Genomic DNA, 24297 nt, shown 5'->3' on the forward strand with positions numbered 1-24297 from the left:
TCTTGAATGTGGCGCCTTACACCGCTCGGAAATTCCGGCAGCCTCCCTAACACGGCTCTGGAGGCTGACTGCCACCTCGCGAAACAGGGAGAGTTCACACTGTTCTCTACTGGACATTCAAGTATGTGCCCAGAGACAGGTTGAGAGGACAGATGCATGTATGTACCAGAGTGAGCTCCAGAGAGACTGATGGGGACATAAGACTGGGGTAGAGCGAGAGATGGAGAAAGAGAAAGGTGCCTGTGTCGAGTCAGCAGCAGAGAAAATGAAACAAAGGGGCCTCCTGGGATAACCACACACTACTTCCTCACAAAGAACACACAGAGGGTGTGTGAAATGACATAGGTACCGTAGCCTGGCTATCTCAGTCGGTAGAGCATGAGCCTCTTAATCTCAGGGTTGTGGGTTCGAGCACCACGTTGGGCGTGATGCTTTTTAAAGGCTTCTCCATTTTCCGGTTTAACATTAACTTTCACCTTTTTCAGATATTTCGCTGAGGCTTAAAACGACACACACACACATCCTGCCGTTTGCCTCACGATTCCCACAGGACTCCACACAACGCAGCACTTCCCGCCCTGGGAGGCGCCGCTGGGAGCGGTCCTAGGCCCAGCCTTTCCTGCGCCCTTTCCTAACCTGAGCTGCCCGTGCTTACAGCGAGCTCGGAGTCCGCTCCGGTCCGTCCTGTCCTTCTCATCCTTTCAAAAAGAGGAGTTTAATGTCTCATCCCCGCTGGTGTTATGATTAAAGTAGGTATGAAAACTACCTTATGTCAGCAGCGGGATTTGATCACAGGACTGGGGACAATACTGCTCTAGAATGTGGCACCTTACACCGCTCGGCCATTCGGGCAGCCTCCGGAACACGGCTCTGGAGGCTGACTGCCACCTCGCAAAACAGGGAGAGTTCACACTGTTCTCTACTGGACATTTAAGTATGTGCCCAGAGACAGGTTGAGACGACAGATGCATGTATGTACCAGAGTGAGCTCCAGAGAGACTGATGGGGACATAAGACTGGAGTAGAGCGAGAGATTGAGAAAGAGAAAGGTGCCTGTATCGAGTCAGCAGCAGAGAAAATTAAACCAAAGGGCCTCCTGGGATAACCACACACTACTTCCTCACAAAGAACACACAGAGGATGTGTGAAATGACATAGGCACAGCAGCCCGGCTAGCTCAGTCGGTAGAGTATGAGACTCTTTAACTCAGGGTCGTGGGTTCAAGCCCCATGTTGGGTGTGATGCTTTTTAAAGGCTTCTCCATTTTCGGGTTTAACATTAACTCTCACCTTTTTCAGATATATTTCGCTGAGGCTTAAAACTACACACACACATCCTGCAGTTTGCCTCACTATTCCCACAGGACTCCACACAACGCAGCACTTCCCACCCTGGGAGGCGCCGCTGGGAGCGGTCCTAGGCCGAGCCTTTCCTACGCCCTTTCCTAGCCTGAGCCGCCCGTGCTTACAGCGAGCTGGGAGTCCGCTCCGGTCCGTCCTATCTCCCCCCCCATCCTTTCAAAAAGAGGAGTTTAAGGTCTCAACCCCGCTGGTGTTATGATTAAAGTAGGTATGAAAACTAATTTATGTCGGCAGCGGGAATTGATTACGGGACTGGGGAAGATACTGCTCTTGAATGTGGCGCCTTACACGGCTCGGAAATTCCGGCAGCCTCCCGAACACGGCTCTGGAGGCTGACTGCCACCTCGCGAAACAGGGAGAGTTCACACTGTTCTCTACTGGACATTCAAGTATGTGCCCAGAGACAGGTTGAGAGGACAGATGCATGTATGTACCAGAGTGAGCTCCAGAGAGACTGATGGGGACATAAGACTGGGGTAGAGCGAGAGATGGAGAAAGGTGCCTGTGTCGAGTCAGCAGCAGAGAAAATGAAACAAAGGGGCCTCTTGGGATAACCACACACTACTTCCTCACAAAGAACACACAGAGGTTGTGTGAAATACCACAGGCACAGCAGCCCGGCTAGCTCAGTCGGTAGAGCATGAGACTCTTAATCTCAGGGTCGTGGGTTCGAGCCCCACGTTGGGCGTGATGATTTTTAAAGGCTTTTCCATTTTCGGGTTTAACATTAACTCTCACCTTTTTCAGATATTTCGCTGAGGCTTAAAACGACACACACACACACATCCTGCCGTTTGCCTCACGATTCCCACAGGACTCCACACAACGCAGCACTTCCAGCCCTGGGAGGCGCCGCTGGGAGCGGTCCTAGGCCCAGCCTTTCCTGCGCCCTTTCCTAGCCTGAGCCGCCCGTGCTTACAGCGAGCTCGGAGTCCGCTCCGGTCCGTCCTGTCCCCCCCATTCTTTAAAAAAAAAGAGTTTAAGGTCTCATCCCCGCTGGTGTTATGATTAAAGTAGGTATGAAAACTACTTTATGTCAGCAGCGGGATTTGATCACGGGACTGGGGACAATACGGCTCTAGAATGTGAAACCTTACACCGCTCGGCCATTCCGGCAGCCTGCGGAGCACTGCTCTGGAGGCTGACTGCCACCTCGCAAAACAGGGAGAGTTCACACTGTTCTCTACTGGACATTTAAGTATGTGCCCAGAGACAGGTTGAGAGGACAGATGCATGTATGTACTAGAGTGAGCTCCAGAGAGACTGATGGGGACATAAGACTGGGGTAGAGCGAGAGATGGAGAAAGAGAAAGGTGCCTGTGTCGAGTCAGCAGCAGAGAAAATGAAACAAAGGGGCCTCCTGGGTTAACCACACACTACTTCCTCACAAAGAACACACAGAGGATGTGTGAAATGACATAGGCACAGCAGCCCGGCTGGCTCAGTCGGTAGAGCATGAGACTCTTAATCTGAGGGTCGTGGGTTCGAGCCCCACGTTGGGCGTGATGCTTTTTAAAGGCTTATCCATTTTCGGGTTTAACATTAACTCTCACCTTTTTCAGATATTTCGCTGAGGCTTAAAACTACACACACACACACACATCCTGCAGTTTGCCTCACGATTCCCACAGGACTCCACACAACGCAGCACTTCCCACCCTGGGAGGCGCCGCTGGGAGCAGTCCTAGGCCGAGCCTTTCCTACGCCCTTTCCTAGCCTGAGCCGCCCGTGCTTACAGCGAGATGGGAGTCCGCTCCGGTCCGTCCTAACTCCCCCCCATCCTTTCAAAAAGAGGAGTTTAAGGTCTCAACCCCGCTGGTGTTATGATTAAAGTAGGTATGAAAACTAATTTATGTCGGCAGCGGGAATTGATTACGGGACTGGGGAAGATACTGCTCTTGAATGTGGCGCCTTACACGGCTCGGAAATTCCGGCAGCCTCCCGAACACGGCTCTGGAGGCTGACTGCCACCTCGCGAAACAGGGAGAGTTCACACTGTTCTCTACTGGACATTCAAGTATGTGCCCAGAGACAGGTTGAGAGGACAGATGCATGTATGTACCAGAGTGAGCTCCAGAGAGACTGATGGGGACATAAGACTGGGGTAGAGCGAGAGATGGAGAAAGGTGCCTGTGTCGAGTCAGCAGCAGAGAAAATGAAACAAAGGGGCCTCTTGGGATAACCACACACTACTTCCTCACAAAGAACACACAGAGGTTGTGTGAAATACCACAGGCACAGCAGCCCGGCTAGCTCAGTCGGTAGAGCATGAGACTCTTAATCTCCGGGTCGTGGGTTCGAGCCCCACGTTGGGCGTGATGATTTTTAAAGGCTTTTCCATTTTCGGGTTTAACATTAACTCTCACCTTTTTCAGATATTTCGCTGAGGCTTAAAACGACACACACACACACATCCTGCCGTTTGCCTCACGATTCCCACAGGACTCCACACAACGCAGCACTTCCAGCCCTGGGAGGCGCCGCTGGGAGCGGTCCTAGGCCCAGCCTTTCCTGCGCCCTTTCCTAGCCTGAGCCGCCCGTGCTTACAGCGAGCTCGGAGTCCGCTCCGGTCCGTCCTGTCCCCCCCATCCTTTAAAAAAAAAGAGTTTAAGGTCTCATCCCCGCTGGTGTTATGATTAAAGTAGGTATGAAAACTACTTTATGTCAGCAGCGGGATTTGATCACGGGACTGGGGACAATACGGCTCTAGAATGTGAAACCCTACACCGCTCGGCCATTCCGGCAGCCTGCGGAGCACTGCTCTGGAGGCTGACTGCCACCTCGCAAAACAGGGAGAGTTCACACTGTTCTCTACTGGACATTTAAGTATGTGCCCAGAGACAGGTTGAGAGGACAGATGCATGTATGTACTAGAGTGAGCTCCAGAGAGACTGATGGGGACATAAGACTGGGGTAGAGCGAGAGATGGAGAAAGAGAAAGGTGCCTGTGTCGAGTCAGCAGCAGAGAAAATGAAACAAAGGGGCCTCCTGGGTTAACCACACACTACTTCCTCACAAAGAACACACAGAGGATGTGTGAAATGACATAGGCACAGCAGCCCGGCTGGCTCAATCGGTAGAGCATGAGACTCTTAATCTGAGGGTCGTGGGTTCGAGCCCCACGTTGGGCGTGATGCTTTTTAAAGGCTTATCCATTTTCGGGTTTAACATTAACTCTCACCTTTTTCAGATATTTCGCTGAGGCTTAAAACTACACACACACACACACATCCTGCAGTTTGCCTCACGATTCCCACAGGACTCCACACAACGCAGCACTTCCCACCCTGGGAGGCGCCGCTGGGAGCAGTCCTAGGCCGAGCCTTTCCTACGCCCTTTCCTAGCCTGAGCCGCCCGTGCTTACAGCGAGATGGGAGTCCGCTCCGGTCCGTCCTAACTCCCCCCCATCCTTTCAAAAAGAGGAGTTTAAGGTCTCAACCCCGCTGGTGTTATGATTAAAGTAGGTATGAAAACTAATTTATGTCGGCAGCGGGAATTGATTACGGGACTGGGGAAGATACTGCTCTTGAATATGGCGCCTTACACCGCTCGGAAATTCCGGCAGCCTCCCGAACACGGCTCTGGAGGCTGACTGCCACCTCGCGAAACAGGGAGAGTTTACACTGTTCTCTACTGGACATTCAAGTATGTGCCCAGAGACAGGTTGAGAGGACAGATGCATGTATGTACCAGAGTGAGCTCCAGAGAGACTGATGGGGACATAAGACTGGGGTAGAGCGAGAGATGGAGAAAGAGAAAGATGCCTGTGTCGAGTCAGCAGCAGAGAAAATTAATCAAAGGGGCCTCCTGGGATAACCACACACTACTTCCTCACAAAGAACACACAGAGGGTGTGTGAAATGACATAGGCACAGGAGCCCGGCTAGCTCAGTCGGTAGAGCATAAGACTCTTAATCTCAGGGTTGTGGGTTCGAGCCCCACGTTGGGCGTGATGCTTTTTAAAGGCTTCTCCATTTTCGGGTTTAACATTAACTCTCACCTTTTTCAGATATATTTAGCTGAGGCTTAAAACTACACACACACACACACACACACACACATCCTGCAGTTTGCCTCACGATTCCCACAGGACTCCACACAACGCAGCACTTCCCACCCTGGGAGGCGCCACTTGGAGCGGTCCTAGGCCGAGACTTTCCTGCTCCCTTTTCTAGCCTGAGCCGCCCGTGCTTACAGCGAGCTCGGAGTCCGCTCCGGTCCGTCCTGTCTCCCCCCCATCCTTTCAAACAGAGGAGTTTAAGGTCTTAACCCCGCCGGTGTTATGATTAAAGTAGGTATGAAAACTACTTTATGTCGGCAGCGGGAATTGATCACGGGACTGGGGAAGATACTGCTCTTGAATGTGGCGCCTTACACCGCTCGGAAATTCCGGCAGCCTCCCGAACACGGCTCTGGAGGCTGACTGCCACCTCGTGAAACAGGGAGAGTTCACACTGTTCTCTACTGGACATTCAAGTATGTGCCCAGAGACAGGTTGAGAGGACAGATGCATGTATGTACAAGAGTGAGCTCCAGAGAGACTGATGGGGACATAAGACTGGGGTAGAGCGAGAGATGGAGAAAGAGAAAGGTGCCTGTGTCGAGTCAGCAGCAGAGAAAATGAAACCAAAGGGCCTCCTGGGATAACCACACACTACTTCCTCACAAAGAACACACAGAGGGTGTGTGAAATGACATAGGCACAGCAGCCCGGCTAGCTCAGTCGGTAGAGCATGAAACTCTTAATCTCAGGGTCGTGGGTTCAAGCCCCACGTTGGGTGTGATGCTTTTTAAAGGCTTCTCCATTTTCGGGTTTAACATTAACTCTCACCTTTTTCAGATATATTTCGCTGAGGCTTAAAACTACACACACACATCCTGCAGTTTGCCTCACTATTCCCACAGGACTCCACACAACGCAGCACTTCCCACCCTGGGAGGCGCCGCTGGGAGCGGTCCTAGGCCGAGCCTTTCCTACGCCCTTTCCTAGCCTGAGCCGCCCGTGCTTACAGCGAGCTGGGAGTCCGCTCCGGTCCGTCCTATCTCCCCCCCCATCCTTTCAAACAGAGGAGTTTAAGGTCTCAACCCCGCTGGTGTTGTGATTAAAGTAGGTATGAAAACTAATTTATGTCGGCAGCGGGAATTGATTACGGGACTGGGGAAGATACTGCTCTTGAATGTGGCGCCTTACACCGCTCGGAAATTCCGGCAGCCTCCCGAACACGGCTCTGGAGGCTGACTGCCACCTCGCGAAACAGGGAGAGTTCACACTGTTCTCTACTGGACATTCAAGTATGTGCCCAGAGACAGGTTGAGAGGACAGATGCATGTATGTACCAGAGTGAGCTCCAGAGAGACTGATGGGGACATAAGACTGGGGTAGAGCGAGAGATGGAGAAAGAGAAAGATGCCTGTGTCGAGTCAGCAGCAGAGAAAATGAATCAAAGGGGCCTCCTGGGATAACCACACACTACTTCCTCACAAAGAACACACAGAGGGTGTGTGAAATGACATAGGGACAGGAGCCTGGCTAGCTTAGTCGGTAGAGCATGAGACTCTTAATCTCAGGGTTGTGGGTTCGAGCCCCACGTTGGGCGTGATGCTTTTTAAAGGCTTCTCCATTTTCGGGTTTAACATTAACTCTCACCTTTTTCAGATATATTTCGCTGAGGGTTAAAACTACACACACACACACACATCCTGCAGTTTGCCTCACGATTCCCACAGGACTCCACACAACGCAGCACTTCCCACCCTGGGAGGCGCCGCTTGGAGCGGTCCTACGCCGAGCCTTTCCTGCGCCCTTTTCTAGCCTGAGCCGCCCGTGCTTACAGCGAGCTCGGAGTCCGCTCCGGTCCGTCCTGTCTCCCCCCCATCCTTTCAAAAAGAGGAGTTTAAGGTCTCAACCCCACCGGTGTTATGATTAAAGTAGGTATGAAAACTACTTTATGTCGGCAGCAGGAATTGATCACGGGACTGGGGAAGATACTGCTCTTGAATGTGGCGCCTTACACCGCTCGGAAATTCCGGCAGCCTCCCGAACACGGCTCTGGAGGCTGACTGCCACCTCGCGAAACAGGGAGAGTTCACACTGTTCTCTACTGGACATTCAAGTATGTGCCCAGAGACAGGTTGAGAGGACAGATGCATGTATGTACCAGAGTGAGCTCCAGAGAGACTGATGGGGACATAAGACTGGGGTAGAGCGAGAGATGGAGAAAGAGAAAGGTGCCTGTGTCGAGTCAGCAGCAGAGAAAATGAAACAAAGGGGCCTCCTGGGATAACCACACACTACTTCCTCACAAAGAACACACAGAGGGAGTGTGAAATGACGTAGGCACAGTAGCCTGGCTAGCTTAGTCGATAGAGTATGAGCCTATTAATCTCAGGGTTGTGGGTTTGAGCCCCACGTTGGGCGTGATGCTTTTTAAAGGCTTCTCCATTTTCGGGTTTAACATTAACTCTCACCTTTTTCAGATATTTCGCTGAGGCTTAAAATCACACACACACACACATCCTGCAGTTTGCCTCACGATTCCCATAGGACTCCACACAACGCAGCACTTCCCGCCCTGGGAGGCGCCGCTGGGAGCGGTGTAGGCCGAGCCTTTCCTGCGCCCTTTCCTAGCCTGAGCCGCCCGTGCTTACAGCGAGCTCGGAGTCCGCTCTGGTCCGTCCTGTCCCCCCCACCATCCTTTCAAAAAGAGCAGTTTAAGGTCTCATCCCGCTGGTGTTATGATTAAAGTAGGTATGAAAACTACTTTATGTCGGCAGCAGGATTTGATTACGGGACTGGGGAAGATACTGCTCTTGAATATGGCGCCTTACACCGCTCGGAAATTCCGGCAGCCTCCCGAACACGGCTCTGGAGGCTGACTGCCACCTCGCGAAACAGGGAGAGTTTACACTGTTCTCTACTGGACATTCAAGTATGTGCCCAGAGACAGGTTGAGAGGACAGATGCATGTATGTACCAGAGTGAGCTCCAGAGAGACTGATGGGGACATAAGACTGGGGTAGAGCGAGAGATGGAGAAAGAGAAAGATGCCTGTGTCGAGTCAGCAGCAGAGAAAATTAATCAAAGGGGCCTCCTGGGATAACCACACACTACTTCCTCACAAAGAACACACAGAGGGTGTGTGAAATGACATAGGCACAGGAGCCCGGCTAGCTCAGTCGGTAGAGCATAAGACTCTTAATCTCAGGGTTGTGGGTTCGAGCCCCACGTTGGGCGTGATGCTTTTTAAAGGCTTCTCCATTTTCGGGTTTAACATTAACTCTCACCTTTTTCAGATATATTTAGCTGAGGCTTAAAACTACACACACACACACACACACACACACATCCTGCAGTTTGCCTCACGATTCCCACAGGACTCCACACAACGCAGCACTTCCCACCCTGGGAGGCGCCACTTGGAGCGGTCCTAGGCCGAGACTTTCCTGCTCCCTTTTCTAGCCTGAGCCGCCCGTGCTTACAGCGAGCTCGGAGTCCGCTCCGGTCCGTCCTGTCTCCCCCCCATCCTTTCAAACAGAGGAGTTTAAGGTCTTAACCCCGCCGGTGTTATGATTAAAGTAGGTATGAAAACTACTTTATGTCGGCAGCGGGAATTGATCACGGGACTGGGGAAGATACTGCTCTTGAATGTGGCGCCTTACACCGCTCGGAAATTCCGGCAGCCTCCCGAACACGGCTCTGGAGGCTGACTGCCACCTCGTGAAACAGGGAGAGTTCACACTGTTCTCTACTGGACATTCAAGTATGTGCCCAGAGACAGGTTGAGAGGACAGATGCATGTATGTACAAGAGTGAGCTCCAGAGAGACTGATGGGGACATAAGACTGGGGTAGAGCGAGAGATGGAGAAAGAGAAAGGTGCCTGTGTCGAGTCAGCAGCAGAGAAAATGAAACCAAAGGGCCTCCTGGGATAACCACACACTACTTCCTCACAAAGAACACACAGAGGGTGTGTGAAATGACATAGGCACAGCAGCCCGGCTAGCTCAGTCGGTAGAGCATGAGACTCTTAATCTCAGGGTCGTGGGTTCAAGCCCCACGTTGGGTGTGATGCTTTTTAAAGGCTTCTCCATTTTCGGGTTTAACATTAACTCTCACCTTTTTCAGATATATTTCGCTGAGGCTTAAAACTACACACACACATCCTGCAGTTTGCCTCACTATTCCCACAGGACTCCACACAACGCAGCACTTCCCACCCTGGGAGGCGCCGCTGGGAGCGGTCCTAGGCCGAGCCTTTCCTACGCCCTTTCCTAGCCTGAGCCGCCCGTGCTTACAGCGAGCTGGGAGTCCGCTCCGGTCCGTCCTATCTCCCCCCCCATCCTTTCAAACAGAGGAGTTTAAGGTCTCAACCCCGCTGGTGTTGTGATTAAAGTAGGTATGAAAACTAATTTATGTCGGCAGCGGGAATTGATTACGGGACTGGGGAAGATACTGCTCTTGAATGTGGCGCCTTACACCGCTCGGAAATTCCGGCAGCCTCCCGAACACGGCTCTGGAGGCTGACTGCCACCTCGCGAAACAGGGAGAGTTCACACTGTTCTCTACTGGACATTCAAGTATGTGCCCAGAGACAGGTTGAGAGGACAGATGCATGTATGTACCAGAGTGAGCTCCAGAGAGACTGATGGGGACATAAGACTGGGGTAGAGCGAGAGATGGAGAAAGAGAAAGATGCCTGTGTCGAGTCAGCAGCAGAGAAAATGAATCAAAGGGGCCTCCTGGGATAACCACACACTACTTCCTCACAAAGAACACACAGAGGGTGTGTGAAATGACATAGGGACAGGAGCCCGGCTAGCTTAGTCGGTAGAGCATGAGACTCTTAATCTCAGGGTTGTGGGTTCGAGCCCCACGTTGGGCGTGATGCTTTTTAAAGGCTTCTCCATTTTCGGGTTTAACATTAACTCTCACCTTTTTCAGATATATTTCGCTGAGGGTTAAAACTACACACACACACACACATCCTGCAGTTTGCCTCACGATTCCCACAGGACTCCACACAACGCAGCACTTCCCACCCTGGGAGGCGCCGCTTGGAGCGGTCCTACGCCGAGCCTTTCCTGCGCCCTTTTCTAGCCTGAGCCGCCCGTGCTTACAGCGAGCTCGGAGTCCGCTCCGGTCCGTCCTGTCTCCCCCCCATCCTTTCAAAAAGAGGAGTTTAAGGTCTCAACCCCACCGGTGTTATGATTAAAGTAGGTATGAAAACTACTTTATGTCGGCAGCAGGAATTGATCACGGGACTGGGGAAGATACTGCTCTTGAATGTGGCGCCTTACACCGCTCGGAAATTCCGGCAGCCTCCCGAACACGGCTCTGGAGGCTGACTGCCACCTCGCGAAACAGGGAGAGTTCACACTGTTCTCTACTGGACATTCAAGTATGTGCCCAGAGACAGGTTGAGAGGACAGATGCATGTATGTACCAGAGTGAGCTCCAGAGAGACTGATGGGGACATAAGACTGGGGTAGAGCGAGAGATGGAGAAAGAGAAAGGTGCCTGTGTCGAGTCAGCAGCAGAGAAAATGAAACAAAGGGGCCTCCTGGGATAACCACACACTACTTCCTCACAAAGAACACACAGAGGGAGTGTGAAATGACGTAGGCACAGTAGCCTGGCTAGCTTAGTCGATAGAGTATGAGCCTATTAATCTCAGGGTTGTGGGTTTGAGCCCCACGTTGGGCGTGATGCTTTTTAAAGGCTTCTCCATTTTCGGGTTTAACATTAACTCTCACCTTTTTCAGATATTTCGCTGAGGCTTAAAATCACACACACACACACATCCTGCAGTTTGCCTCACGATTCCCATAGGACTCCACACAACGCAGCACTTCCCGCCCTGGGAGGCGCCGCTGGGAGCGGTGTAGGCCGAGCCTTTCCTGCGCCCTTTCCTAGCCTGAGCCGCCCGTGCTTACAGCGAGCTCGGAGTCCGCTCTGGTCCGTCCTGTCCCCCCCACCATCCTTTCAAAAAGAGCAGTTTAAGGTCTCATCCCGCTGGTGTTATGATTAAAGTAGGTATGAAAACTACTTTATGTCGGCAGCAGGATTTGATCACGGGACTGAGGAAAATACTGCTCTTGAATGTATCGCCTTACACCGCTCGGCCATTCCGGCAGCCTCCGAAACACAGCTCTGGAGGCTGACTGCTACCTCGCAAAACAGGGAGAGTTCACACTGTTCTCTACTGGACATTTAAGTATGTGCCCAGAGACAGGTTGAGAGGACAGATGCATATATGTACCAGAGTGAGCTCCAGAGAGACTGATGGGGACATAAGACTTGGGTAGAGCGAGAGATGTAGAAAGAGAAAGGTGCCTGTGTCGAGTCAGCAACAGATAAAATGAAACAAAGGGGCCTCCTGGGATAACCACACACTACTTCCTCACAAAGAACACACAGAGGGTGTGTGAAATGACATAGGCACAGCAGCCCGGCTAGTTCAGTCAGTAGAGCATGAGACTCTTAATCTCAGGGTCGTGCGTTTGAGCCCCATGTTGGGCGTGATGCTTGTTAAAGGCTTCTCCATTTTCGGGTTTAACATTAACTCTCACCTTTTTCAGATATTTCGCTGAGGCTTAAAACTACACACACACACATCCTGCAGTTTGCCTCACGATTCCCACAGGACTCCACACAACGCAGCACTTCCCGCCCTGGGAGGCGCCGCTGGGAGCGGTCCTAGGCCGAGCCTTTCCTGCGCCCTTTCCTAGCCTGAGCCGCCCGTGCTTACAGCGAGCTCGGAGTCCGCTCCGGTCCGTCCTGTCCCCCCCATCCTTTCAAAAAGAGCAGTTTAAGGTCTCATCCCACTGGTGTTATGATTAAAGTAGGTATGAAAACTACTTCATGTCTGCAGCAGGATTTGATCACGGGACTGGGGAAGATACTGCTCTTGAATGTGGCGCCTTACACCGCTCGGCCATTCCGGTAGCCTTCGGAACACGGCCCTGGAGGCTGACTGCCACCTCGCAAAACAGGGAGAGTTCACTCTGTTCTCTACTGGACATTTAAGTATGTGCCCAGAGACAGGTTGAGAGGACAGATGCATATATGTACCAGAGTGAGCTCCAGAGAGACTGATGGGGACATAAGACTTGGGTAGAGCGAGAGATGTAGAAAGAGAAAGGTGCCTGTGTCGAGTCAGCAACAGATAAAATGAAACAAAGGGGCCTCCTGGGATAACCACACACTACTTCCTCACAAAGAACACACAGAGGGTGTGTGAAATGACATAGGCACAGCAGCCCGGCTAGTTCAGTCAGTAGAGCATGAGACTCTTAATCTCAGGGTCGTGCGTTTGAGCCCCATGTTGGGCGTGATGCTTGTTAAAGGCTTCTCCATTTTCGGGTTTAACATTAACTCTCACCTTTTTCAGATATTTCGCTGAGGCTTAAAACTACACACACACACATCCTGCAGTTTGCCTCACGATTCCCACAGGACTCCACACAACGCAGCACTTCCCGCCCTGGGAGGCGCCGCTGGGAGCGGTCCTATGCCGAGCCTTTCCTGCGCCCTTTCCTAGCCTGAGCCGCCCGTGCTTACAGCGAGCTCGGAGTCCGCTCCGGTCCGTCCTGTCCCCCCCATCCTTTCAAAAAGAGCAGTTTAAGGTCTCATCCCGCTGGTGTTATGATTAAAGTAGGTATGAAAACTACTTTATGTCAGCAGCAGGATTTGATCACGGGACTGGGGAAGATACTGCTCTTGAATGTGGCGCCTTACACCGCTCGGCCATTCCGGTAGCCTTCGGAACACGGCCCTGGAGACTGACTGCCACCTCGCAAAACAGGGAGAGTTCACTCTGTTCTCTACTGGACATTTAAGTATGTGCCCAGAGACAGGTTGAGAGGACAGATGCATGTATGTACCAGAGTGAGCTCCAGAGAGACTGATGGGGACATAAGACTGGGGTAGAGCGAGAGATGGAGAAAGAGAAAGGTGCCTGTGTCGAGTCAGCAGCAGAGAAAATGAAACAAAGGGGCCTCCTGGGATAACCACACACTACTTCCTCACAAAGAACACACAGAGGGTGTGTGAAATGACATAGGCACAGCAGACCGGCTAGCTCAGTCTGTAGAGTATGAGACTCTTAATCTCAGGGTCGTGGGCTCGAGCCCCACGTTGGGCGTGATGCTTTTTAAAGGCTTCTCCATTTTCGGGTTGAACATTAACTCTCACCTTTTTCAGATATTTCGCTGAGGCTTAAAACTACACACACACACACACACATTCTGCAGTTTGCCTCACGATTCCCACAGGACTCCACACAAAGTAGTACTTCCCGCCCTGGGAGGCGACGCTGGGAGCGGTCCTAGGCCGAGCCTTTCCTGCGCCCTTTCCTAGCCTGAGCCGCCCGTGCTTACAGCAAGCTTGGAGTCCGCTCCGGTCCATCCTGTCCCCCCCCGTCCTTTCAAAAAGAGGAGTTTAAATTCTCATCCCTGCTGGTGTTATGATTAAAGTAGGTATGAAAACTACTTTATGTCGGCAGCGGTATTTGATCACGGGACTGTGGAAGATACTGCTCTTGAATGTGGCACCTTACACCGCTTGGCCATTCCGGCAGCCTCCGGAACACGGCTCGGGAGGCTGACTGCCACCTTGCGAAACAGGGAGAGTTCACACTGTTCTCTACTGGACATTTAAGTATGTGCCCAGAGACAGGTTGAGAGGACAGATGCATGTATGTACCAGAGTGAGCTCCAGAGAGACCTATGGGGACATAAGACTGGGGTAGAGCGAGAGATGGAGAAAGAGAAAGGTGCCTGTGTCGAGTCAGCATCAGAGAAAATGAAACAAAGGGGCCTCCTGGGATAACCACACACTACTTCCTCACAAAGAACACAAAGAGGGTGTGTGAAATGAAACAAGCACAGCAGCCTGGCTAGCTCAGTCGGTAGAGCATGAGAGTCTTAATCTCAGGGTCGTGGGTACGAGCCCTATGTCGGGTGTGATGCTTTTTAAAGGCTTCTCCATTTTCGGGTTTAACATTAATTCTCACCTTTTTCAGATATTTCGCTGAGGCTTAAAACTACACACACACACACACATCCTGCAGTTTGCCTCACGATTCCCACAGGACTCCACACAAGGCAGCACTTCCCGCCCTGGGAGGCGCCGCTGGGTGCGGTCCTAGGCCGAGGCGTTCCTGCGCCCTTTCCTAGCCTGAGCCGCCAGTGCTTACAGCGAGCTCGGAGTCCGCTCCGGTCCGTCCTGTCCCCCCCCATCCTTTCAAAAAGAGGAGTTTAAAGTCTCATCCCCGTTGGTGTTATGATTAAAGTAGGTATGAAAACTACTTTATGTCGGCAGCGGGATTTGATCACGGGACTGGGGAAGATACTGCTCTTGAATATGGCACCTTACACCGCTCGGCCATTCCGGCAGCCTGTGGAACAGCGCTCTGGAGGCTGACTGCCACCTCGCGAAACAGGGAGATTTCACACTGTTCTCTACTGGACATTTAAGTATGTGCCCAGAGACAGGTTGAGAGGACAGATGCATGTATGTACCAGAGTGAGCTCCAGAGAGACTGATGGGGACATAAGACTGGGGTAGAGCGAGAGATGGAGAAAGAGAAAGGTGCCTGTGTCGAGTCAGCAGCAGAGAAAATGAAACAAAGGGGCCTCCTGGGATAACCACACACTACTTCCTCACAATAGAACACACAGAGGGTGTGTGAAATGACGTAGGCACAGCAGCCCGGCTAGCTCAGTCGGTAGAGCATGAGACTCTTAATCTCAGGGTTGTGGGTTTGAGCCCTATTTTGGGCGTGATGCTTTTTAAAGGCTTCTCCATTTTCGGGTTTAACATTAACTCTCACCTTTTTCAGATATTTTGCTGAGGCTTAAAACTACAAACATACACACACACACATCCTACAGTTTGCCTCACGATTCCCACAGGACTCCACACAACGCAGCACTTCCCGCCCTGGGAGGTGCCGCTGGGAGCGGTCCTAGGCCGAGCCTTTCCTGCGCCCTTTCCTAGCCTGAGCCGCCCGTGCTTACATCAAGCTCGGAGTCCGCTCCGGCCCGTCCTGTCCCCCCCCATCCTTTCAAAAAGAGGAGTTTAAAGTCTCATCCCTGCTGGTGTTATGATTAAAGTAGGTATGAAAACTACTTTATGTCGGCAGCGGTATTTGATCATGGGCCTGGGGAAGATACTGCTCTTGAATGTGGCACCTTACACCGCTCGGCCATTCCGGCAGCCTACCAAACACGACTCTGGAGGCAGACTGCCACCTCGCGAAACAGGGAGATTTCACACTGTTCTCTACTGGACATTTAAGTATGTGCCCAGAGACAGGTTGAGAGGACAGATGCATGTATGTACCAGAGTGAGCTCCAGAGAGACTGATGGGGACATAAGACTGGGGTGGAGCGAGAGATGGAGAAAGAGAAAGGTGCCTGTGTCGAGTCAGCAGCAGAGAAAATGAAACAAAGGGGCCTCCTGGGATAACCACACACTACTTCCTCACAAAGAACACACAGAGGGTGGGTGAAATAACATAGGCACAGCAGCCCAGCTAGCTCAGACGGTAGAACATGAGACTCTTAATCTCAGGGTCGTGGGTTTGACCCCCACGTTGGGCGTGATTCTTTTTAAAGGCTTCTCCATTTTCGGGTTTAACATTAACTCTCACCTTTTTCAGATATTTTGCTGAGGCTTAAAACTACACACACACACATCCTGCAGTTTGCCTCATGATTCCCACAGGACTCCACACAACGCAGCACTTCCCGCCCTGGGAGGCGCCGCTGGGAGCGGTCCTAGGCCGAGCCTTTCCTGCGCCCTTTCCTAGCCTGAGCCGCCCGTGCTTACAGCGAGCTCGGAGTCCTCTCCGGTCCGTCTTGTTCCCCCCCATCCTTTCAAAAAGAGGAGTTTAAGGTCTCATCCCCGCTGGTGTTATGAATAAAGTAGGTATGAAAACTACTTTATGTCAGCAGCGGGATCTGATCACAGGACTGGGGAAGATACTGTTCTTGAAGGCGGCACCTTACACCGCTCGGCCATTCCAGCAGCCTCCGGAGTATAGCTCTGGAGGCTGACTGCCACCTCGCGAAACAGGGAGCGTTCACACTGTTCTCTACTGGACATTTAAGTATGTGCCCAGAGACAGGTTGAGAGGACAGATGCATGTATGTACCAGAGTGAGCTCCAGAGAGACTGGTGGGGACATAAGACTGGGGTAGAGCGAGAGATGGAGAAAGAGAAAGGTGCCTGTGTCGAGTCAGCAGCAGAGAAAATGAAACAAAGGGGCTCTTTCCTAGCCTGAGCCGCCCGTGCTTACAGCGAGCTCAGAGTATGCTCCGGTCCGTACTGTCCACCCCCCCCATCCTTTCAAAAAGAGGAGTTTAAGGTCTCATCCCCACTGGTGTTATGATTACAGTAGGTATGAAAACTACTTTATGTCGGCAGCGGGATTTGATCACAGGACTGGGCAAGATACTGCTCTTGAATGTGGCACCTTACACCGCTCGGCCATTCCGGCAGCCTCCGGACTGCAGCTCTGGGGGCTGACTGCCACCTCACAAAACAGGGAGAGTTCACACTGTTCTCTACTGGACATTTAAGTATGTGCCAAGAGTCAGGTTGAGAGGACAGATGCATGTATGTACCAGAGTGAGCTCCAGAGAGACTGATGGGGACATAAGACTGGGGTAGAGCGAGAGATGGAGAAAGAGAAAGGTGCCTGTGTCGAATCAGCAGCAGAGAAAATGAAACAAAGGGGCCTCCTGGGATAACGACACACTACTTCCTCACAAAGAACACACAGAGGATGTGTGAAATGACATAGGTAGAGCAGCCTGGCTAGCTCAGTCGGTCGAGCATGAGACTCTTAATCTCAGGGTTGTGAGCTTGAGCCCCATGTTGGACGTGATGCTTTTTAAAGGCTTCTACATTTTCAAGTTTAACATTAGCTCTCACCTTTTTCAGATATTTTGCTGAGGCTTAAAACTACACACACACACACATCCTGCAGTTTGCCTCACGTTTCCCACAGGACTCCACACAACGCAGCACTTCCCGCCCTGGAAGGCGCCGCTGGGAGCAGTCCTAGGCCGAGCCTTTCCTGTGCCCTTTCCTAGCCTGCGCCGCCCGTGCTTACAGCGAGCTCGGAGTCCGCTCCGGTCCGTCCTGTCCCCTCCATCTTTTCAAAAAGGAGTTTAAGGTCTCATCCCCGCTGGTGTTATGATTAAAGTAGGAATGAAAACTACTTTATGTCGGCAGCGGTGTTTGATCACAGGACTGGGGAAGATACTGCTCTTGAATGGGGCACCTTACACCTCTCAGCCATTCTGGCAGCCTCCGAAACACGGCTCTGAAGGCTGACTGACACCTCGCGACACAGGGAGAGTTCCCACTGTTCTCTACTGGACATTTAAGTACATGCCCAGAGACAGGTTGAGAGGACAGATGCATGTATGTACCAGAGTGAGCTCCAGAGAGACTGATGGGGACATAAGACTGGGGTAGAGCGAGAGATGGAGAAAGAGAAAGGTGCCTGTGTCGAGTCAGCAGCAGAGAAAATGAAACAAAGGGGCCTCCTGGGATAACCACACACTACTTCCTCACAAAGAACACAAAGAGGGTGTGTGAAATGACATAGGCACAGCAGCCCGGCTAGCTCAGTCGATAGCGCATGAGACTCTTAATCTCAGGGTCGTGGGTTCGAGCCCCACGTTGGGCGTGATGCTTTTTAAAGGCTTCTCCATTTTCGGGTTTAACATTAACTCTCACCTTTTTCAGATATTTCGCTGCGGCTTAAAACTACACACACACACACATCCTGCGGTTTGCCTCACGATTCCTACAGGACTCCACACAACGCAGCACTTCCCGCCCTGGGAGACGCTGCTGGGAGCGGTCCTAGGCCAAGCCTTTTCTGCGCCCTTTCCTAGCCTGAGCCGCCCGTGCTTACAGCGAGCTCGGAGTCCGCTCCGCTCCGTCCTGTCCCCCCCCATCCTTTCAAAAAGAGGATTTTAAGGTCTCATCCTCGCTGGTGTTATGATTAAAGTAGGTATGAAAACTATTTTATGTTGGCAGCGGTATTTGATCACAAGACTGGGGAAGATACTGCTCTTGAATGTGGCGCCTCACACCGCTCGGCCATTCCGGCAGCCTCCGAAACACCGCTCTGGAGGCTGACTGCCACCTCGCGAAACAGGGAGAGTTCACACTGTTCTCTACTGGACATTTAAGTATGTGCCCAGAGTCAGGTTGAGAGGACAGATGCATGTATGTACCAAAGTGAGCTCCAGATAGACTGATGGGGACATAAGACTGGGGTAGAGCGAGAGATGGAGAAATAGAAAGGTGCCTGGGTCGAGTCAGCAGCAGAGAAAATGAAACAAAGGGGCCTCCTGGGATAACCACACACTACTTCCTCACAAAGAACACACAGAGGGTGTGTGAAATGATATAGGCACAGCAGCCCGCCTAGCTCAGACGGTAGAGCGTGAGACTCTTAATCTCAGGGTCGTGGGTTCGAGCCCCATGTTGGGTGTGATGCTTTTTAAAGGCTTCTCCATTTTCGGGTTCAACATAAAATCTCACCTTTTTCAGATATTTCGCTGAGGCTTAAAAATACACAAACACACATCCTGCAGTTTGCCTCACGATTCCCACAGGACTCCACACAACGCAGCACTTCCCGCCCTGGGAGGCGCCGCTGGGAGCGGTCCTAGGCCAAACCTTTCCTGCGCCCTTTCCTAGCCTGAGCCGCCCGTGCTTACAGCGAGCTCGGAGTCCGCTCCGGTCCGTCCTGTCCCCCCCATCCTTTAAAAAAGAGGAGTTTAAGGTCTCATCCCCGCTGGTGTTATGATTAAAGTAGGTATGAAAACTACTTTGTCAGCAGCAGGATTTGACCACGGGACTGGGGAAGATACTGCTTTTGAATGTGGCGCCTTACACCGCTCGACCATTCCGGCAGCCTCCGGACACAACTCTGGAGGCTGACTGCCACCTCGCGAAACAGGGAGAGTTCACACTGTTCTCTACTGGCCATTTAAGTATGTGCCCAGAGACAGGTTGAGAGGACAGATGCATGTATGTACCAGAGTGAGCTCCAGAGAGACTGATGGGGACATAAGACTGGGGTAGAGCGGGAGATGGAGAAAGAGAAAGGTGCCTGTGTCGAGTCAGCAGCAGAGAAAATGAAACAAAGGGGCCTCCTGGAATAACCACACACTACTTCCTTACAAAGAACACACAGAGGGTGTGTGAAATGCCATAGGCACAACAGCCCGGCTAGCTCAGTCGGTAGAGCATGAGACTCTTATTCTCAGGGTCGTGGGTTCGAGCCCCACGTTGGGTGTGATGCTTTTTAACGGCTTCTCCATTTTCGGGTTTAACATCAACTCTCACCTTTTTCAGATATGTTGCTGAGGCTTAAAACTACACACACACACATCCTGCAGTTTGACTCACGATTCCCACAGGACTCCACACAACACAGCACTTCCCGCCCTGGGAGGCGCCGCTGGGAGCGGTCCTAGGCCGAGCCTTTCCTGCGCCCTTTCCTAGCCTGAGCCGCCCGTGCTTACAGCGAGCTCGGAGTCCGCTCCGGTCCGTCCTGTCCCCCCCCATCCTTTAAAAAAGAGGAGTTTAAGGTCTCATCCCTGCTGGTGTTATGATTAAAGTAGGTATGAAAACTACTTTGTCAGCAGCGGAATTTGACCACAGGACTGGGGAAGATACTGCTCTTGAATGTGGCGCCTTACACCGCTCGACCATTCCGGCAGCCTCCGGACACAACTCTGGAGGCTGACTGCCACCTCGCGAAACAGGGAGAGTTCACACTGTTCTCTACTGGACATTTAAGAATGTGCCCAGAGACAGGTTGAGAGGACAGATGCATGTATGTACCAGAGTGAGCTCCAGAGAGACTGAAGGGGACATAAGACTGGGGTAGAGCGAGAGATGGAGAAAGAGAAAGGTGCCTGTGTCGAGTCAGCAGCAGAGAAAATGAAACAAAGGGGCCTCCTGGGATAACCACACACTACTTCCTCACAAAGAACACACAGAGGGTGTTTGAAATGACATAGGAACAGCAGCCTGGCTAGCTCAGTCGGTAGAGCATGAGACTCTTAATCTCAGGGTCGTGGGTTCGAGCCCCACGTTGGGCGTGATGCTTTTTAAAGTCTTCTCCATTTTCGGGTTTAACATTAACTCTCACCTTATTCAGATTTTTCGCTGAGGCTTAAAAATACACAAACACACATCCTGCAGTTTGCCTCACGATTCCCACAGGACTCCACACAACGCAGCACTTCCCGCCCTGTGAGGCGCCGCTGGGAGTGGTCCTAGGCCGAGCCTTTCCTGCACCCTTTCCTAGCCTGAGCTGCCCGTGCTTACAGCGAGCTTGGAGTCTGCTCCGGTCCGTCCTGTCCCCCCCATCCTCCCCCATCCTTTCAAAAAGAGGAGTTTAAGGTCTCATCCCCCCTGGTGTTACGATTAAAGTAGGTATGAAAACTACTTTATGTCAGCAGCGGGATTTGACCACGGGACTGAGGAAGATACTGCTCTTGAAGGTGGCGCCATACACCGCTCGGCCATTCCGGCAGCCTCCGGAACACGACTCTGGAGGCTGACTGCCACCTCGCGACACAGGGAGAGATCCCACTGTTCTCTACTGGACATTTAAGTATATGCCCAGAGACAGGTTGAGAGGACAGATGCATGTATGTACCAGTGTGAGCTCCAGAGAGACTGATGGGGACATAAGACTGGGGTAGAGCGAGAGATGGAGAAAGAGAAAGGTGCCTGTGTCGAGTCAGCAGCAGAGAAAATGAAACAAAGGGGCCTCCTGGGATAACCACACACTACTTCCTCACAAAGAACACAAAGAGGGTGTGTGAAATGACATAGGCACAGCAACCTGGCTAGCTCAGTCGGTAGCGCATGAGACTCTTAATCTCAGGGTTGTGGGTTCGAGCCCCACGTTGGGCGTGATGCATTTTAAAGGCTTCTCCATTTTCGGGTTTAACATTAACTCTCACCTTTTTCAGATATTTCGCTGCGGCTTAAAACTACACACACACACACACATCCAGCAGTTTGCCTCACGATTCCCACAGGACTCCACACAACGCAGCACTTCCCGCCCTGGGAGCCGCCGCTGGGAGCGGTCCTAGGCCAAGCCTTTCCTGCGTCTTTTCCTAGCCTGAGCCGCCCGTGCTTACAGCGAGCTCGGAGTCCGCTCCGCTCCGTCCTGTCCCCCCCCATCCTTTCAAAAAGAGGATTTTAAGGACTCATCCCCGCTGGTGTTATGATTAAAGTAGGTATGAAAACTACTTTATGTTGGCAGCGGTATTTGATCACAGGACTGGGGAAGATACTGCTTTTGAATGTGGCGCCTCACACCGCTCGGCCATTCCGGCAGCCTCCGAAACACCGCTCTGGAGGCTGACTGCCACCTCGCGAAACAGGGAGAGTTCACACTGTTCTCTACTGGACATTTAAGTATGTGCCCAGAGTCAGGTTGAGAGGACAGATGCATGTATGTACCAAAGTGAGCTCCAGAGAGACTGATGGGGACATAAGACTGGGATAGTGTAGGAGGCTGGACTGGCTTGTTGTGAGTACCAAGGGGTACTTGCACCTTGCACCAGGCCCAGTTATCCCTTATTAGTGTATAGGGTGTCTAGCAGCTTAGGCTGATAGATAATGGTAGCTTAGCAGAGCAGCTTAGGCTGAACTAGGAGACGTGTGAAGCTACTACAGTACCACTTAGTGTCATATGCACAATATCATAAGAAAACACAATACACAGTTATACTAAAAATAAAGGTACTTTATTTTTATGACAATATGCCAAAGTATCTTAGAGTGTACCCTCAGTGAGAGGATAGGAAATATACACAAGATATATATACACAATAGCAAAAATATGCAGTATAGTCTTAGAAAACAGAGCAAACAATGTATAGTTACAATAGGATGCAATGGGGAAACATAGGGATAGGGGCAACACAAACCATATACTCCAAAAGTGGAATGTGAACCACGAATGGACCCCAAACCTATGTGACCTTGTAGAGGGTCGCTGGGACTATTAGAAAATAGTGAGAGTTAGAAAAATAACCCTCCCCAAGACCCTGAAAAGTGAGTGCAAAGTGCACTAAAGTTCCCCTAAGGACAAAGAAGTCGTGTTAGAGGAATAATGCAGGAAAGACACAAACCAGCAATGCAACAACTGTGGATTTCCAATCTATGGTACCTGTGGAAGAAGGGGACCAAGTCCAAAAGTCACAAGCAAGTCGGAGATGGGCAGATGCCCAGGAAATGCCATCTGCGGGTGCAAAGAAGCTTCTACTGGACAGAAGAAGCTGAGGTTTCTGCAGGAACGAAAAGGGCTAGAGACTTCCCCTTTGGTGGACGGATCCCTCTCGCCTTGGAGAGTCGTGCAGAAGTGTTTTCCCGCCGAAAGGACGCCAACAAGCCTTGCTAGTCGCAATTCGTGCGTTTGGCGTTTTTGGACGCTGCTGGGGCCCAGGAGGGACCAGGAGGTCGTAAATTGGACCTGAAGAGAGAGGGGACGTCGAGCAAGACAAAGAGCCCTCACTGAAGCAGGTAGCACCCGGAGAAGTGCCAGAAACAGGCACTATGAGGATGCGTGAAACGGTGCTCGCCGAAGTTGCACAAAGGAGTCCCACGTCGCCGGAGACCAACTTAGAAAGTCGTGCAATGCAGGTTAGAGTGCCGTGGACCCAGGCTTGGCTGTGCACAAAGGATTTCTGCCGGAAGTGCAAAGGGCCGGAGTAGCTGCAAAGTCGCGGTTCCCAGCAATGCAGCCCAGCGGGGTGAGGCAAGGACTTACCTCCACCAAACTTGGACTGAAGAGTCACTGGACTGTGGGGGTCACTTGGACAGAGTCGCTGGATTGGAGGGACCTCGCTCGTCGTGCTGAGAGGAGACCCAAGGGACCGGTAATGCAGCTTTTTGGTGCCTGCGGTTGCAGGGGGAAGATTCCGTCGACCCACGGGAGATTTCTTCGGAGCTTCTGGTGCAGAGAGGAGGCAGACTACCCCCACAGCATGCACAAGCAGGCAAACAGTCGAGAAGGCGGCAGGATCAGCGTTACAGAGTTGCAGTAGTCGTCTTTGCTACTATGTTGCAGGTTTGCAGGCTTCCAGCGCGGTCAGCAGTCGATTCCTTATCAGAAGGTGAAGAGAGAGATGCAGAGGAACTCGGCTGAGCTCATGCATTCGTTATCTAAAGTTTCCCCAGAGACAGAGACCCTAAATAGCCAGAAAAGAGGGTTTGGCTACCTAGGAGAGAGGATAGGCTACTAACACCTGAAGGAGCCTATCAGCAGGAGTCTCTGACGTCACCTGGTGGCACTGGCCACTCAGAGCAGTCCAGTGTGCCAGCAGCACCTCTGTTTCCAAGATGGCAGAGGTCTGGAGCACACTGGAGGAGCTCTGGACACCTCCCAGGGGAGGTGCAGGTCAGGGGAGTGGTCACTCCCCTTTCCTTTGTCCAGTTTCGCGCCAGAGCAGGGGCTAAGGGGTCCCTGAACCGGTGTAGACTGGCTTATGCAGAATTGGGCACCTCTGTGCCCAACAAAGCATTTCCAGAGGCTGGGGGAGGCTACTCCTCCCCTGCCTTCACACCATTTTCCAAAGGGAGAGGGTGTCACACCCTCTCTCAGAGGAAGTTCTTTGTTCTGCCATCCTGGGCCAGGCCTGGCTGGACCCCAGGAGGGCAGCTGCCTGTCTGAGGGGTTGGCAGCAGCAGCAGCTGCAGTGAAACCCCAGGAAGGGCAGTTTGGCAGTACCAGGGTCTGTGCTACAGACCACTGGGATCATGGGATTGTGCCAACTATGCCAGGATGGCATAGAGGGGGCAATTCCATGATCATAGACATGTTACATGGCCATATTCGGAGTTACCATTGTGAAGCTACATATAGGTAGTGACC

The 24297-nt window shown here is 52.0% G+C and overlaps 6 non-coding genes across 6 annotated transcripts; all 6 read left to right on the forward strand.

The window, feature by feature from the left end:
- The first annotated feature begins 1976 nt into the window (after window positions 1–1976).
- Window positions 1977–2049, forward strand: TRNAK-CUU (transfer RNA lysine (anticodon CUU)). Its single transcript has one exon. It is a non-coding gene; the product is annotated as a tRNA-Lys (tRNA).
- Window positions 2050–7706: 5657 nt separating this feature from the next.
- Window positions 7707–7779, forward strand: TRNAN-AUU (transfer RNA asparagine (anticodon AUU)). The gene has a single exon. It is a non-coding gene; the product is annotated as a tRNA-Asn (tRNA).
- A 1574-nt stretch (window positions 7780–9353) lies between these two features.
- TRNAK-CUU (transfer RNA lysine (anticodon CUU)) lies at window positions 9354–9426 on the forward strand. The gene has a single exon. It is a non-coding gene; the product is annotated as a tRNA-Lys (tRNA).
- A 743-nt stretch (window positions 9427–10169) lies between these two features.
- Window positions 10170–10242, forward strand: TRNAK-CUU (transfer RNA lysine (anticodon CUU)). Its single transcript has one exon. It is a non-coding gene; the product is annotated as a tRNA-Lys (tRNA).
- Window positions 10243–10990: 748 nt separating this feature from the next.
- On the forward strand, window positions 10991–11063 carry TRNAN-AUU (transfer RNA asparagine (anticodon AUU)). Its single transcript has one exon. It is a non-coding gene; the product is annotated as a tRNA-Asn (tRNA).
- A 9364-nt stretch (window positions 11064–20427) lies between these two features.
- TRNAK-CUU (transfer RNA lysine (anticodon CUU)) lies at window positions 20428–20500 on the forward strand. The gene has a single exon. It is a non-coding gene; the product is annotated as a tRNA-Lys (tRNA).
- The last annotated feature ends 3797 nt before the right edge of the window (window positions 20501–24297 follow it).

The sequence above is a fragment of the Pleurodeles waltl genome, chromosome 6, assembly GCF_031143425.1.
Source record: "Pleurodeles waltl isolate 20211129_DDA chromosome 6, aPleWal1.hap1.20221129, whole genome shotgun sequence".
NCBI classification, from domain to species: domain Eukaryota; kingdom Metazoa; phylum Chordata; class Amphibia; order Caudata; family Salamandridae; genus Pleurodeles; species Pleurodeles waltl.